The sequence below is a fragment of the Aquarana catesbeiana genome, linkage group LG02 (genome assembly GCF_042186555.1).
Source record: "Aquarana catesbeiana isolate 2022-GZ linkage group LG02, ASM4218655v1, whole genome shotgun sequence".
Classification (NCBI taxonomy): Eukaryota; Metazoa; Chordata; class Amphibia; order Anura; family Ranidae; genus Aquarana; species Aquarana catesbeiana.
This window is the reverse complement of record NC_133325.1, coordinates 379,351,666-379,370,122: the sequence shown is the minus strand read 5'-3', so window position 1 is coordinate 379,370,122 and position 18,457 is coordinate 379,351,666.

Here is an 18,457-nt window from a genome sequence, read left to right as displayed (position 1 = left end):
TTGTATTTTGATACGTTCAATCATTAAAATTTATATATATTTTTTTAGAATGTGGTAACTGCAATATTATTATTGAGTACCGCAATAGTCCCAATTTTCAAATTATGGGGGTGCATGTGTAAATAGGCATGAGCAGCACTGCCGTCACATTTCCACCTTCATACCTCTCTTCACTATACAACTTCGGGATGATGGTAGCTACACCATGTTTTATTGTTTCCTAAACCTGAGGCCTTACTACGTTTTATTTTATTTTATTCTTCTTGTGATCACGTTTTACCTTTTGTAGTGCGCCACGTAGCACTTTCTAGCTTTTTAATAAAAGCCTTTTTTCATGGATTCATGCCCTATGTGGAGATCTTTTTGTTCCCTACTCCTTCCATGAATGAGACCTCCCTGAACCTCAGCCAGCCTTCTCTGCACTTATATTCCATCTGAGAGAGACATCCTGAGTGGCCGCAGACCTATACACCACCGAACAGCGATTGTCGCCCCGGATGGGACTCCCTGCCAGGACTTCTCCAACAAGACACCCCTGGGATCGTTGGATCCCTCATGCCCGTAAGACACTCCACCGTACGGTGCCTGTGTCCATCCTCTCTGGTAAGGGTACCTATTCTTATCATTTGCAGTCTTTATTTGGAACTTTGGAAGATCTGTGTGCAAAGTGTCTCCTTATACACACATAACTTGCTCCAGCCTTTACCCCATGCGCAGGTGTGACACTGCAGATGCTCACGAACCCCTAGTGTCTGTGGACTCATCTATGATTCACTATACACCAATGGACTTTTTTCTTTATGTGTTAATTTGATAAATGTTCATTTATTGCACATATCGCCTATTTGGCCTAAGTTGTATATTTACCCCCCTGTCACATCTACATGCTCAAGATGTATATGCACATTTTCTAGCGCTGCATGTGTTTTATATTTTTTTATTTCCACACGATTTACCACACTGTTACATGCTGGCAGCTATCACCCGTATTTTTTTGTAATAGCGCAATTATTTATTGGTTTCATTTGTGTTAACAAATTATAATAAACAAATCTACGCTGTTTTTAAAGGTTACAACTAAACAATAAACATGTTAGTACATCTGTGATGTCTATATATACGTTTAAAAAAAATTTAAAGATGACTAATTAACAGGTGATTTTTCATTTGTTGCTTTTATAGCTACTCCCTATACACTAACAACACCAGTAGCCGGGCCGCTTAATAACTCTCAGGTATGATTTATCGTCTGCACACAAAAAAATTACCTTTATTAAAATAAAAACTATAATAAAATAAATAAAAATAGTGTTTGTAATTTCCAGAAAATATGACATATTTTTTCTATTATGCCTTCGTTTGCAGGATTTGCCTCTCGGCCTCAGTGTATTGTCAGAAATACTATACCCTTACGCCCCCTACTGGCCTCCCTTCCTCTTTTTGTTGCTCTCCCCTCACTAAAGATATATTTGAATGAATTTTTTCATCTTAATTCTCTCCCAATACGGATACCAAACACATTTCTAACAACTGAAAATCATTGCTTCCTCTTGGAGCCAAGAATTTCTATGGTTGACAGACCGTGTCCATGCTGTTGTTTTTAATTCTCAATTATATGGAATGCTAAGTAGGCAACACACTACAATAATGTAAGTGTAATAAATACATGAAGATTAAATCATATTGCTATACCCATATATATATGTTTGAATGTTGACATATATTTCTATTTCTTCTTATATACCCTTTTTTTAGAATAAAAATGTCTCTAACTTACACCCACCCCTGAGGAAGGAGATATATTTACTCCGAAACGCGTCAAATGCAAGAGTACTTTTGAAACTGTGTACATACATGTAATAATGTCTGTTATGCATTCCCTACGGTATTTGTTATACTATTATTGTTTTTAATGTTGAAATTTAATAAATTACATTGGTTTTAATATTTTGTAATATTTTCTTCAAGTGCCTTAAAAGTCCACCATTAGGGGGTCCATTGTTTTATTGTTTAGCTTATTACTGGATGTGGCACAAAAATATACAGTAAGCTGCCGTTCTACAACAGATTTCCGAACGCTTTAAGGATTTAATTACTCTGAGTATTTTTTCCTCTGTAAATGGTTCATTAAGGGTGTCTAATTGAAAAGATAATAGGGTAGGAAGAGGAAGGGAGGTTAGCCAAGTAGATGATTCTTGTGAAGGGGGGGAATGGGGATTGGAAAGTAAAGTCGAATAAAAGTTTTCAAAAATCTTAAGGATTTCCTTAGGAAGTGATATTATGTTACCTGTGGCGTTTCAGAGTTAATATAGGTAGGGAGGATGCAAGGCATGGTTAAGTTTATGAGCAAACATGGACAATGCCGAGTTGCTGTACAAGAGAAATTTGGCTTTTGACCATCAAAGGGATTTTTCTACTTTGGCTGATAACAGGATATTTAGTTCCAACTGCCTCTGTGCTATCAGTTGCCTATTAGATAGTGTTGGGTTTCCAATGTGTACTCTGTGTAACTTATCGAGCTCTGTAGTGAACAGAAAAAATTTGTTGCCAGCGTTCTTTATTTTTCCTTGATGCTGTATTGATAAGATGGCCTCGTAAAACTGCCTTGTGGGCCACCCACAATGTGCTAGGAGATATATCTGGTGTGGAGTTTAAGGTAAAGTATTTTTGTATAGCGGTGGAAATCTCTTGACAGACAATTGGGTCCGTAAGCAAAGAGCCATTCAGACGCCAATTATACGGAGTCTCTGACAAACCAATTAGAGTGGTGGAAAAGTTTTCAATGTTATGGTCAGTCCATGGGCAGAGATGAATTTCAGATTTGGTAGAGTTGTCTAGAATAATGGGAGTACAAAATATATAGTCCAACCTGGCAAAAGAGTCCTGGGGGTGGGAGTAAAATGTATAGTCCTTAGCTCCACTGTTATGAGATCACCAAGAATCTATCAATTGTAATGACTGTAGTGTTTTAGTTAGTGATTTGGGGAATGCTTTAGAAAATAGAGAGGCAGTGCTTCTGTCTAGTTGTGGGTGGGCCACAAGGTTAAAGTCACCGCCTATAAACATATGCAATGAAAAGTATCTTTCAAGGACTTTAAAGAAGGCTGAAAAAAGGCTTGCCTGTGCCACATTGGGCACATACACATTTGCTATTGTGAGTTCTCGTCCAGCCAACATAAGGAATCTGCTGTCTGGGTCCCTAAAAACATGCTGTACCTCAAAAGGGGAAAGAACTATCTAAAAATATAGCTACCCCTCTACATCTTGAAGAGTATAGTGTATAAAAAGCCTGTTTATATGTTCTGTGGAAATATATAGGGTGATTATTGGAAGCAAAGTGGGTATCTTGTAGTAAGATAATGTGTGTACCGAACCTTTTATAACATGTGAAGGCTTTTTTGCATTTGTGGGGAGAATTAAAGCCTTGCACATTATGTGGATGTAGCAAAATGGACTACAATTGTAAAGCACTGTATCCTGGGTCTTTCAAAGCCTCACCTGTCCTTCTAGTGCTCAGTGTATCAGACGACATCATATTTGTGTGCCCAGTGAAAAGGACTGCGGGATGAGTAGTTCTCCCATCAGATAATTGCTATACCTGATTATGTGTCCAGGCTACATATCCCAGGGATCTTTGTTGCTGTTAGGAAGATTGCTGGGAGTAGCCATAAAGAAGCGGAAAGCTCGCGTGGTGGTCTCCTCCTCCCAGGCCTGGCGCAACATGGACCTCTCTCCGTGTAACACAGGAGGGCAGGTCGCGGTGTTCCACCCTCCAACTCATAACCTGAAGAGCCTAGCTCTGCCCTTTGCCGTTGGACATCCTTCCAGTACCACGCCGGTCTCCTGCCTTTCGGTGTGTGTCAAGCTTCATGTCGGGAGATCGAGATAGCGGATCCGCTGCACGAGTGTAGTTACACGAGTTCCTGTCCGGAAGACATCAGAGTGGTCTGGTTGTTGGTGAGAGGGCAAATCGCCCAACCTTTATCCATCCTTTGTCATAGTTACACTGGGACACCTTGTACAGACACCCCCACGCCAGGAATACTTTACTGAATTTATTTGAACACTGTGCTTAGACAACTCTAAAACTTCCACACTACATGAAATCCACTGTTTACCACTACACCTAATTGGATTACAATTAACAAGCTCCTATGTACAGGTGAAGAACATCATATCTGCAACGTGGACTTTATTGCCATTACTGATAAAAAAGGCCCCTCCTTATATTATCATTCCTAAAACTGCTCTCCCTCCTTACTATAGCAGTATAGACTGGCCAGATTCCATCTCTTTCAGAGTGTTAGTGCAGTCAGGTAGCTGTAACATCCTTTTGGGAGGTAACCTTATTTCTCAAGTTAGTGTTTATATAGTATTGTCTTTATTAATATTGTCTTGTGCCTTTTTAGAGGAATTATTTTGCCGAGTTGGCACTGTTGCCTAAACTCAGCAGCTCTATTACATCTCCCTCCTTTTTGTAACAACCTTCTTCTTTATTGGTTCCAGTAAAATATTCTTAGAACCTAAATACGCAAAGTGTCTGATTTCTTACTCTACAGCAGGGGTCTCAAACAGGCGGCCCTCCAGCTGTTGTGAAACTACAAGTCCCATAAGGCATTGCAAGGCTGACAGTTACAAGCATGGCTCTTACAGGCAGAGGCATGATGGGACTTGTAGTTCCTCAACAGCTGGAGGGCCACCAGTTTGAGACCCCTGCTCTACAGCATACAAGGATGTCTGAACCCAGAGTGTCAGATGGGTTGGAATGTTCACTAGGTCACGGCCGTGCAGATGAGCAGGTAATTCTAAGCAGTCCTCTAGGGGGCCATGCTATATGTAATACATGTGATTACCATTAAAAATCCTGTTAGACTCATCTGAGTCATTTAGTAGGAAAAGCAGTAAATAGTAAAAATTCCCTCCACAAGGACAGCACATTCCAGGGAGTACCATCTGCAGTGAACATCACCATGACCATAATGATTTAAACTGTATCTGTATCTGTAGCTTCAGTAACCTAATAAACATGAATCGTAACCAAAAGGGTCTGTGTAAAACAAGAGATAAAGATTCTAGCTTTCGAGTTTTGTGCTGATACAATCTAGGGTCAGGATGCAAAGAGCATAAACCTGAAACACAAAAAAATTACAATTTAAGGGGCATAAAAGCCCCTAACTCCATGAGTCATATTCAGAGTTCCAATGGAAATATAGATATGAGTGGAGTGGGGTGGCATAGCATCGACATCCGCCAATCTAGTCCACTGAGCATGGAATATCAACATTATAAATGCATGTCAAGTAATAGTTTTCAAAGAGATAGGCTGTAAAGTCTTACAGGAAATGTCTACGCTTGGGGACCCTTTAATAATGAATATGCTTTATTCAGAAGGCACCTAAGTGTAACCCAAATAACAACCAGTTATTGAAGTCCTTGCCGACCTAAAAAAAGAGAAGAAAAAAAACAAAAAACAAAAAAAAAACAAGGGTGGTGTAGAAACAATAAGCCTTTAGGTGGCGGTATTGAGAAGTCAGAGTGTCATGAAGCAGTCTGTGAGGGACAGTTCAGGCCTTCTGTTCATTCTTCTTATTTCCAGCTCTAGGAGGTAATAAAGGTTATTATCCACACACTATAGTAGACTGCAAGAAGTAATTTCCTAAAAAGGACACTAGATGGTGTTCTGTCATCAGGAAACATAAAAATGTAGTAGTCAGTTATTGGTATAGTTTTAGTAGAGGGAGTATGGCAAAACCTGGTTCCAATAATAAGTAACAGGAAGGTGATTAATTGAAGTTTTAGCCAATGTCTTATCTGGTGCATCTCCTCTCATGTCTTGGTGAAGGTGTGAGCCAGATAGGAGAAGGACAAGGTGTGGAAGGTGGACGAGAAAGAGCTTCTACTTCCATAAGGCCCAGTTTAACTAATATTTCTATACGTGCAGATGCTAATACAGTAGTGACCTCCTTCATTTTATGCCGTCTGTCCAGAGTTATTGGAGAAATATCTGGAAAGATTTGTAAGGGTATGCCATCCAGGGAAATGATAGAATAGATAGGCTGCTCTTAGGATCTCCTCTTTTACCAGAGAGTTCTTCAGGCAGAGCACAATGTCCCGGGAGGGGCTTATCAGGGGGTGGTTTTGGACATAAATGTAAAGAGATGTAAAGCCTGATGTATGCCATCACAAGTGATCAAGTTAGCCCCTTGATCTGGTAGGAGAGACTGGAATAATTTAAGCATGGCAGGGAACAGATCAGTAATAAATTCAGGAACTTGAGATTGTAATTGAGTGACTGTTGCTGTAAGGATTTCATGTTTCCTGGAGAGATCATTATGGGCTATACTGTGTTCATCATGTTTTGTCTGTAAGCGGTCAGTACGGACCCCTAGAGCAGCTATCTCCTGTGTCAGGGTATTTGTGCTCTTATGCAGCTCTGATTGAAACTTAGCAGCTATCTTGCTGTATATAGATTCTAGGTTCTTGTCTAGGTCCTCTTTAGTGAGAGGAGAGGTGTACTCACTGTACTGTGCATGAAGAGACCCTGCACCAACTTATGTCATGCTATACCTCTCCAGAAAGGCCCAGAACAAAAGAAAAATAAAGAAAGAAGCGGATGGCAGACATGAACAGGATACAGGATAGTAGAAGGTCTGGTATTGAGGGAGAAGAGAAGTGGGGGGGCAGAAGTGAAAAGGTAAAAAGGTAAAAAGAAGTGGAAGGGGGCAGAAGTGAAAAGGTAAAAGGTAAAAAGAGCTGGCTCCTCCTTCAGGGCAACACAGCGTAAGGGAAAGTTCCTACATACCCTCCCTTTTTGTTTGTTACGTCTTGTCTGGTTGTGCATGGTTTGTCTTCTTTTACAGGGACATTTTGACAAGGATGTTGTGGCAGTGGCGGGGGTTGGTCTTTGCGGGTGAAGGATGATACCTTGGAAGGAAGAGTTCAGGACCTATTGGTGGTATGGGTCCTGAGGGTGGTATTTCAGCTAACAGAGGTTTAGCTGGAATGTTATGGTAACGGGTGCACTGCAGTCAGTGGTTGTCTCTGAGCCAGCCTATCGGCTTGAGGCCTATGATCAGTTGAGAGGTACCACAGTGCAGTATTTACAAAATGGTAATTGAGGTTCCTGCAAAGACCAACGCTAGGTGGACTGATGGGTTTTGATAACAGATGTTTATGTTTTGAATTAATTTTGAGATATGTTTTTTGAATAAATAAGGCTGCTACGGCCATGTTTTACTCCAGTTTAAGTGTGGTCTCGTTAATCAAGTATGGTAAGAGGTTGGAGGTAAAGGGTATGGTTCAAGCAGTAAGGTACATCTGTTATACAATAGTCATGTGTCCGCAGCAAGTAGTGGGTGAGAGATTTCTGCTCGGTCCCCTTGGTCTTTCTTTGAAGACTTGCCTAATCCTGGGGGTAATGGGGGTCTCTGGAGTAGGATAAAGTAAGGAAGTAGAGCGGAGCTACACAGACATGCAGCCGATCACGCAGAAGTCTCGCATCCCCCCCCCTCTACGAAGCAGCAATTTTTAACCACTTGCTTACTGGGCACTTAAACCCCCCTCCTATCCAGACCAATTTTCAGCTTTCAGCGCTGACGCACTTTGAATGACAACTGCGCGGTCATCCAACACTGTACCCAAATGACATTTTTATCATTTTTTCCCACAAATAGAGCTTTCTTTTGGTGGTATTTGATCACCTTTGCAGTTTTTATTTTTTGTTAAAAAAAATGTAAAAAGACTGAATTTAAAAAAAATATATATTTTTTTATTTTATATTTTGTTATAAAATAATAAAAATGTTAATTTTTCTCCTTCATTGATGTACACTGATGAGACGGCACTGATGGGCACCGATAGGTGGCAGTGATGAGCACTGATGGTTGGCAGTGATGGGTGGCAATAATAGGCACTGATCAGTTACATTGATAGGCAGCACTGCTAGGTGGCACTGATTGGCACCACTGGTGGGCATTGATAGGTGGCACTCGTGGGCATTTATTGGTGGCACTCATGGGCATTGATAGGTGGCACTGGTGGGCACTGTGGGCACTGTCAAGTGGCAATGGCAGGTGGCACTGGCAGGGGGTACTGGTGGCACATATGAGGCAGAATTGTCTCTTCCTCTTCGGGACCGATGTCCCTTGCAGATAAGCTTGTGATCGGCTTTTTTTTTTCCTCGCGCTGTCAGCGTGAGGAGAAAAAAAAAACTGATCACAGAGCTTTTGTTTTGATCATGTGTTCAGCTGTCATTGGCTGACAGCTGATCACATGGTAAGGGGCCGGGCCCCTTACTCGGATCGGTGATCACCCGAGTCTCAGTGACTCGTGATCACAGCGCGCTCCGCGCGCGTCCTACAGGGCGCGTTATGACGGCCTCCCGGAAATTCAGGTCCGCGCTGTGGCCGTCTTTCGGCTATAGCGTGGATGTCAAGAGGTTAAGCCAGTGTGCATGGAGCCTTAAAATAGCACAGACATGGTGCATATACTGTATATCATCACCACCAGCACCTGATTTCTCTGATGCCTAAATTTTATTTAACTTGTTTTTTAAGACAGGTCTTCAGTTAGCAACTTTTTTGCTTCACATAATTTTCTTCCACACGCACAGGCGTATAACACGCACCCCAATTTTAGGAGGGAAGTTTAAGGAAAAAAACTTGCAATTTAAATAATGAACTTTGAAGCAAAATTAGGGTCACAACTCATCAATTCACCCTGCCCCTATGCAGCCTCTAACTTGCCCTTGAATGCACCCTGCTCAGTGCCCATCTGCAGCCATTAAATTGACCAACAATGCAGACTGTTCACTGCCCATCTGCAGCCTATAAATTGACCAACAATGCAGCCTGTTCAGTGGCCATCTGCAGCCTCACCTTTCCCATCATTGCAGCCTTGCTAGTGTTGGATTATCCCTGCTGTCTCTGAGGGAAGAGGAGAAGCGAGCGCCGCTGAATTACACAGAGCCACGATTTCCTGTGTACCCAGCGCTTCGTCACTCACAGCCACGCCTCCTGGCCCTGTTCATATGATAGACAGAACAGTGGCCCAATGCGGGACCACGAGGCGTGGCTGTGTGTGACGGAGCGCCGGGTACACAGGAGATCTCAGCTCTATGTAATTCAGCGGCGCTCGCTCCTTTTCCCTCAGAGACAGTAGGGATCGGTGTATAACACACACCCACGATTTCCCCCTGATTTTAAGGGGAAAAAAGTGTGTGTAATAATTACTGTACATGTTCTAAGATGATACAGAGCGTAAGTACTCCAGTCCACATAGATTTAAAAGTATGCTGCCAGAGAGATCCAAATAGAAAGAGGCCAAATACAAGAATCGATATAGGATAGCAACGAGCCTGTATGGCAAGGAAATAAACCAAAAACGAATATAGTATAAAACAAAAAGCAAAACAAAGATAATGACTTATGTCTCAATTACAGAGACATAGAGGGTCATTCACTAAGGAGAAGGCGCTGCACCAGTTCATACATTAATTGGTGCATCGGAAAATCGTTAATTGTTAAAATCGTTATGCGACCTGGGGCACGTTGAAGCGCAAATATCGATAATAAATACCCGCATATGTAAACTGCAATTGCCGCTAGGGTAACTGCAGTTTTCTCGTTGATAATAGCGCACGCCCAATACAGTTGGTTCATTTCAACTAATTGAGTGTGTCTTGTTAGGCAATTAGTAGGTGTTCTCAGTTAATTAACTCTTTTGATGCTAATCTCATTCTTATTACTCCTTATATATCTTTGAAATGTTTTTTATTTTTTACAAAGAACAGAGAAGTGTTTCTAAACCCAATAAATTAATATTTTCAGATCTTGATCTTTAAAGGTGACCTTACACTGCAACCAATTAGATCCTAAATACTGTATTTATTGGCGTATAACACTCACTTTTTCAACATGAAAATCGGGTGCAAATAGCACATGCGTGTTATACGCCAATACTTCAATTTTAGCTGCCTCGGAGGGGACAGGGAGGGGGTGGGACGAGCGCCGTCAGGCTACATACAGTGAGAATCTGCTGTTTACTTGGCGGCCTCTGTAATAAGAAGTCCCGTCTCCTGGGCTGCCATTGGACTACTGTTCTGTCTATCATAGGAGATTCTCACTGTATGTAATCTGTCGGCGCCCCCCTCCCTGTATCCTCTAGGCTGCAGATGGGCATCGATCAGTCTGCACTGATGGCATTGGTGAGACTGCTGCATTGAAGGTAATGGTGAGGCTGCTACATTGATGGCAATGGTGAGGCTGCTGCATTGATGGCAATGGTGAGGCTGCAGATGGGCACTGATCAGGCTGCATTGATGGCAATGGTGAGGCTGCAGATGGGCACTGACCCTTATTTTGCTTCAAAGTTCCTTATTTAAAATTTAAGTTTTTTTCCTGAAACTTCCCTCTTAAAATGAATGTGCGTGTTATACGCCTGTGCGTGTTATACGCCGATAAATACGGGTAAATTTAATTTAGTGCAAGAGCCTGTTTGATTTCCTATAATTTGAATTAAAGGATATGTAAAAGTTCAGGTTTTTAAAAAAACAAAAAACAAAAATGTCATACTTACCTTCGCTGTGCAGTTGGTTATGCACAGAGTGGCCCTGATCCGCCTCTTCTGGGGTCCTTCAGCGGCGCTGGTGGCTCCTCCCCTTCTCGAGTGTCCCGTCAGAGAAGCGCTCTCCTACGGGACACCCGTGCGGGTGCGCTCCTGTGTCCTTCTGCTGCACCTGTTGACACAGATAGCAGGACTTGGCTCCGCCCCGACGCCCGCATCATTGGATTTGATTGACAGCAGCGGGAGCCAATCTGCTATCAATCTATCCAATCAGGACACGAGACACCGGCCAGAGCTGGTGTGCTTGTTCCCGTCGTGGGAATTAGAGAGCTCAGGTAAGTATAAGGGGGGCTCGGGGGCACTGCTGCAGTAAAGAAGGTTTTTCCCCTAATGCATAGAATGCCTTAAGGTGAAAAACGCTGAGGGTATATATATACACACACACACACATAATCAGAAAGCAATATACATTGGCCCGGAAATGAATCTGTACACAGCAAGTAGGTGTGTGTTTTGAGGCCAAATCATTTAGACATACACACATGACCCACACAAACACCACCCCATGTAAAAATAAATAAAAAATTATTTGCAAATAAGGATCATTTCTTCCTCAGAGAACAGTGAGCGGGGCATGGTGGTGGGAAGAAATTAGCAGCAGTACAACCAACTTCCATGAAGGGCGTGATGTCATGACTGTCGGATAACAGATGTGATTAACAAACCCTTATACCACCAAACTTATACCCTTACCCCAATAACTCAGACCACACTGAGATTGGAGTATTAAAAGGCCATAGCAGCCTACTTTATTTAACAAATATATTTTTTAAATATAAAAATATAACATATAAAAACATATCCATCATAACCAGCAAACAACAACATCTGTTAAACAACCTGCTGAATTTCTCAAGCGTTGGTCTGAGCAATAGCTTAATAATCATCTATGTCCATAACAAACTTGCACTGCGGTCCCATCAAATATATCACATAGGCCTCAAGCTGACAAGCTGGCTCAGAGACTACCAATGACCGCAGTGCCCCATTATCACTTCCCGGCTAACCTCCGTTAACCGGGAACCACCATCATGAGCCATATCAATGCTAGCTCCCAAAAAACTCTTACTTTTTCCTTCTTTTGCCCAGACCAACGCCCGCCACCGCACCCAAGAATAATACCTTAATCTTGGGTGCCCCTCCACACCTGAAGTGCTCTCTGTATTCCATCCTGTAGACCCAAGGCCCACAAATCTATACCAACCTCATTCAAGTGAACCTCATCAGCCCGCAAATACCTCCATGTCTCAAACTCAAGTTCAAGGTGTCTAACCGCCAAACCTCCAATATTAACCACAAACTTGCTCACCTCCCTATTTATTTTTTTACGTGCCCTGTTAACCCCTTCCACTGACCTAGCCATCCTCCAGGATGTCCGAGCCACCATGTCCGACCAGACAATCACCATCTTAGGAAAAGCTTCTTTCAACTGCCAAACATCAAACTTGATGTCTAGCGTGATGTCCACCATGGCTCTGATGCCCAAGTCATTGCCGCCTACGTGAATGACTAATACGTCCGGCGGCCTGTCTCGTTGTGCATAACAATGCACCTCTGAAACCAATCTACCCCACAACATACCTGGGATCCCCAACCACTTGATATATGCCTCCCGCCTGCTAAAGCCCAATTGCCTACCCTCATATCGGGCGTCCCCTCTCCGTGCCCCCCATGACACGTAGGAATGGCCCATGATCCAGACCATCCCCAGCAACTAATCTGAAAATAGAAGAAAACATAGAAAAACCGTACTATAAAAAACCCCCGTTATTCAACATTCACTCACAACCATCACCCCTCCTAACATTACATGTCCAATTCTTCCTCTACAAACTTACCACCAGCTGGGGCTGAACATAAGATTGAAACCTATTCGATTCCCACCTCCCAATTCGTTTCACTGTTTCCACATCCATCCCATTCCTGGCTGCTTCAGTAGCTGCTCCTATCCGAAACGAATGGGATGAGAAATCCTTCTCTGCCAGCTCCAACCCCCCGTATGCATTTTGTAAAGACCGCCGCAAATTGGAATCTAGATAAAAATTCACAGTGTTCAGCTAAACCTACAAGTTATTTTTTTGCGAGCTCTGCACAGTGTTCAGCTAAAGCTACCTGTAGAAGGTTGGTGGTGTTTTCCTGATCCTATCACTACCGCAGGCAGCTAAAAAAGCTACAAGTTAGTTTTTTGCGAGCTCTGCACAGTGTTCAGCTAAAGCTACCTGTAGAAGGTTGGTGGTGTTCTCATACTACAGGCAGGCAGTTGATTTTGCTAGCTGTAGATTTTGCTAAATGTAGCAAAAAGGGGCCCTGTCCCGCTGGACGAACCCTCGAAAATTCCCGAACCGCCCCTACCAGGCATAGCTGCGATCCCATCACTGGATACACCTGCACAATTCTGCCTTTTCCCATTTGATCAGTCTTTGATTTCCTTAACCACAACTTTAAACCCTCTGCTTCACACTTCACATCGTGATAACTCTGCCCCCCTTGCACCTTCTTAGAAGTGCTAACCAATTCCCCTATCCGAAACGCCCCAAAAAATGCCAACAAAAAGGCCACTTTAAACAACATAACTTCGTAGCCATATGAGCACACCCTATCCAAATGTGCTATAATACCCTGCAGGATCTCAAATGTCACCGGTCTTCTAGAATCCCGTCTAACCATCGCCTTCCTATAACCCTTCATCGCCTGCCGTACCCAAAAATCATTAGTAAAGTCTAGCTGGCCTTGCAATTTAAACAAAAAGGCCAAACCAGCTACGTTCTTATTCACCACAGAGGCGGACACGCCCTCCTCCATTTTTCTGGCAATGTAGTACAGCAACAGCAACCTCACCTCCCGACCGACCGGCTCCTCCCCTATGGTTTGTACAAACTCCATCCATTCGTTCCATACCTTCGTGTATGGCGCCCATGTAGACCCACTCACCAACTTCTTTATCCATCCAGCGATGAGACCAATGCTATCCCCCACAGCCACTCGGGATAAGGTACCCCTTGTTGCTCCGCCTCCGGTGCCAACTCCCGAAACCTGTCCCACTGGAAGTGAGATAACGCATCAGCTATAACATTTTCCACCCCTGGTAAATGGACAGCATGAATGAAAACATTCAATTGCAGACATCGCAATACCAGGTGTTGCAGCAACCTAATCACTGGCGGAGTTGATGCCGTAATCTTGTTAATTACTTGCACCACCCCCAAATTGTCCCCATAGAAACGCACCTTCAGATCCCTGAATGATGCTCCCCACAGTTCCACCGCCAGTACCACCGGAAACAACTCCAACAGCACTAGATTCTTTGTGAATCCTGCCTCCACCCATGACTGGGGCCAGGGCCCTGCGCTCCACTGTCCCTGAAAAAATGCCCCATAACCGGTGGAACCTGCGGCATCAGTGAATAGTTCCAAGTCAAAATTGCTGACTGGACCAGACATCCAGAATGCCCTTCCGTTAAAAGCTTCCATCTTCAGGTCTTCCAGCTTATCGCCCGGCAGTCTGCATTCCATCGCATCCGAGTCCAGGACAATGCCCAAGAACGTGATGACCTTACAAGGTCCCTCCGACTTGTCAGCAGCCAATGGAATGCCAAATTTTTCTGCGATGTGTTCCAGCGTGGCTAGAAGCACAGCGCAGATCCTCGAAGAAGCCAGGCCTATGCAGAGAAAATCATCAAGGTAATGAATTATAGAATTCACACCCGACATGTCCCGTACCACCCATTCCACAAACGAGCTAAATTGCTCAAATATCGCGCACGATATCAAGCAGCCCATTGGTAGGCATTGGTCAACGTAAAATTCGTTGTTCCAATGACACCCCAATATCCGAAAACTGTCGGGGTGCACTAGCAGTAGCCGGAAAGCGGATTCCACATCCGCCTTTGCCATCAACGCTCCTTTCCCATAACGACGGACCCATCCCACTGCCGCATCAAATGATGTATAGGTCACGGAGCACGCCCCCTGGTCTATAGCATCATTCACTGACCCCCCTTTTGGGAAAGATAGATGATGAATTAGCCTGAATTTTCCCGGTTCCTTTTTTGGGACCACCCCAAGCGGCGATACCACCAGATTGTCCAACGGCGCCACCGGAAATGAACCACCCATCCATCCCAATGCAACCTCCTTCCTCAGCTTCTCTGAAACTACCCCTGGGTGTTGCATTGCTGACCGTAAATTGGGTGACACCGGGGGGATAACCGTCAATGTGCATGGGATCCTAAAACCCACCGAGAAACCTTCCTCCAACAATTGTGCTGCTTTCTTGTCCAGATACCTACCTAGAAACGGCCGCATCCTTTTCACCTTCACCGGGGTCCTCCCTTTTGTTTGCAGCCTCTCCTGGACGACCTTTTCCCTGTTTAAAACATCTTGACCCTGGGTGAGAGCCCCCGCATCCTGAACACTCGTGTTTATACTTACATGTGGCTCCAAACCTGCAGGTCCCGGTGTTGTGTTGCCAACAAACCCCTTTTTTGTTTCCGACCGGATGTCCCTGGGTCGAAGGTCCACCGCCCCCCCTCCCTGAAAAAACTGATTGGGGGCCCTCGCCGTCGTCATCAATCTCATCCACAGGCTGATGTCCTTGTGGTCCCAACGCAGTAGCGGCCTAATCGCCCTCCGTTGTCGGAACTGTTCATCATACCTAAGCCACGCCGTGCCCCCATAAATTCTGTACGCCTCACCAATAGCATCTTGATAATAAAACAGCGCCGAACAATGCTCGGGTTGCTTTTCACCTATAACACTTGCCATAATTGCAAACGCCTGCAACCAGTTGGCAAATGTTCTAGGAATTAACCGGTACCTCCTCTTCTCCTCATCCTCCTTCTTAGAATCGTCGGGTTTTACCCTATCAAGATTGAATTTTTCCAACGGTAGCAGTGAAAAAATTTCCACATACTCACCTTTCCACAGTTTTTCACGCACCTCCTGTTTCAAATGCGACCCTAGCGGTCCCTCATAGCAAACATAAACTTCGCATTTGGCTGCATCAGCCAACCTTGTTATGTCCTGCCTGCCTGCAGCCTCCGCTGCTTTTTCCGTCCCTTGCGCAACCCCACTCACCGTCGCCACCGGTTTGGGCGAGGTAACAGCGGCCGGAACATCCAGCCCCCCTGCTGCTCCACCAAACCAATCTCCCCCCTACCCCGGCCCCCCTGGCTGGCGGCACCCATGATGACACCGGGCCCGTGGGGGCCGTTTCAGCTGCTTCAAAACGCTGTACCAGCTCTTTTATGCCTGCCAAAAAAGCCCCTAAGCCAGAGGCCCGCCCGCTTACTTCTGCCACTCTGCTAACCGTACTCACTACAGCCCCCCACCACTAGGCCAACCTGAATCAGATAAAATGACATGAGACTCACCAGGCTGCACAGGCTTCGCCTCATCAGCCGGACTTTGGTTCTCCACTGCTGCTGCTCTCCTGGAAGGGGGGGCCGATTCTTCCTCTGACCCGGACCACACAGCTGCCCCATTGCGCTCCCTTTCTTCCTCCTCCTCCGACGAAGGCCCACCCGGCCTGGACGCCAAGGTTGCCGCTGGAGCTGTGGCCGTACGCCCCCGCCTCCGCGCATCCCGTCCGCCAGCTGTTTTGTTCTTTGCCTTGCCTGGACCGGTGTGGGATACCTCAGTCCTGCCACCAGGTATGTGGGATGCCCTTCCAGGCCGACCCCGCTCGCTCCCTCTGCGATCTCCTGCCGTGGGACCAGCAGGCCCAGGGATCGCTCCATGTGCTCTCCTGTGAACCTCTGACGCACTCCTCCTGGGGGCGCAGCTCCCGCTCTATCTCGCCGACCGCTCTGCCGTCCCGAAGCCCCACTCGGGCTTCCTCCTACCTCTCCTGCTATTCTTTTTGGCGGCAGGCCCGCCGTGGGACCGGTGTGAGTCCCAGGCTGCCGCTGACTGCTCGACCGCTGTTCGGGGGAGAACCTCTCAGGTGGACGAGACTGGCACGTTCTGGTGCCGCTCGTTCCTCCCCCACTAACTGCAGGCTCTGCTCTCTGTAAGGCTGCGGCAATTGTGTCCTGTAGCCAGGCCACCCCTCTCACCGCTGCCTCTTCTCTGAGCTGCTCTATCAGGCTTTCTAACTCCGCCATGCTGCTCTTCTGGGAACTTTGTTTAATAAACTGTTCCTCCCCCCAGGGCGGGATCACCTTATAAAGCCCCTTCTAATACCCCCCCTCGGCTACCTAATACCAACCCCCCAACTATGTTAACTCCACTGCTACCACAGTCATGTATGCACTCCACCTATGCATTACATGCTGTTGTTACGGGCCTTTCTTTCCTGTGTGCTGGCCACCACTTCTGGGAACCAGATATGCGCCACAGGGACATGCATCTAGGTGCAGGCCCATAAATTTATTGGCGAATAATAGCAAAGCAGATGCAGATTTCCAGGACTGGATAAACAAATGTTTCTAGTGAAAAGCAACTGGTGTTTTCTATTAGGGATGAGCCGAACACCCCCCAGTTCGGTTCGCACCAGAACTTGCGAACAGGCAAAAAATTTGTACGAACACAAATACACTGTTAAAGTCTATGGGACACGAACATAAAAATCAAAAGTGCTAATTTTAAAGGCTTATATGCAAATTATTGCCATAAAAAGTGTTTGGGGACCCGGATCCTGCCGCAGGGGACATATATCAATGCAAAAAAAGTTTTATAAACTGACGTTTTTTCAGGAGCAGTGAGAGAGTGGGGCGAGACACTAGTTGCTGCAAGCCCCGAAATGGTCAATCCATAAACCACAGTGAATAATGTATCAAAATCAATAGATGGCGTTGTTCTCTAAGTGATAACAAAACAATGTGCAAAATTAAAGTGATGGGTGCTACAAGAAAAATACAAATAATAAATATGTAACGTGTCACGTGCTTGACAAACCTCAATTGTTTAATTCATATAAACATGACAAAGTCCAAAAAATATAAGTAAAAGGAAAAACCAAAAGAACAGTATTAAAAAATATTGAATAATAGTCCCAGAAGATAAAATGTCCTTATTTAATAATTAAAACAGTGAATACACAAGTGTTGAAATTCCTCTGCTATTCTGTGCAAATAGCAATGTAAATGGTGACTTTTCTTCCATGCAACTATAGCAAACTAAACAGTGAATAATCTTCAGAGCAGACTGGAAGGCAGGCACCGAGATATCAGACTGGAAGGTAGGCACCAAGACATCAAAATGGAAGGCAGGCACCAAGACTTCAGACTGGAAGGCAGGCGCCAAGACATCAGACTGGAAGGCAGGCACCGAGACACCAAACCGGAGATCAGGCACCGAGACATCAGACTGGAAGGCAGGAACAGAGACATCAGACTGGAAGGCGGGCACCGAGACATCAGACTGGAAGGCAGGCACCGAGATGTCAGACTGGAAGACAGGCACCGAGACATCAGACTGGAAGGCAGGCACCAAGACATCAGACTGGAAGGCAGGCACCAAGACACCAGACTGGAAGGCAGGAACAGAGACATCAGACTGGAAGGCAGGCACCGAGACATCAGACTGGAAGGCAGGCACTGAGACATCAGACTGTAAGGCAGGCACCGAGACGTCAGACTGGAGGGCAGGCACAGAGACATCAGACTGGAAGGCAGGCACCGAGACATCAGACTGGAAGGCAGGCACCGAGACATCAGACTGGACAGCGGGCACTGGTACGTCAGGCTGGAGTGGTTTAGCTGGTGCGGAGGTAGGTTGGGTTACTGGCAGGATCAAATGGGTAGCAAAGAACTTCTGTCTCTTTTTAGGTTTAGCTACTGAAGTCCTATAGGTAACTGCAGGACTGTAGGTAGGGGATGAAGCAGACTGGAGAG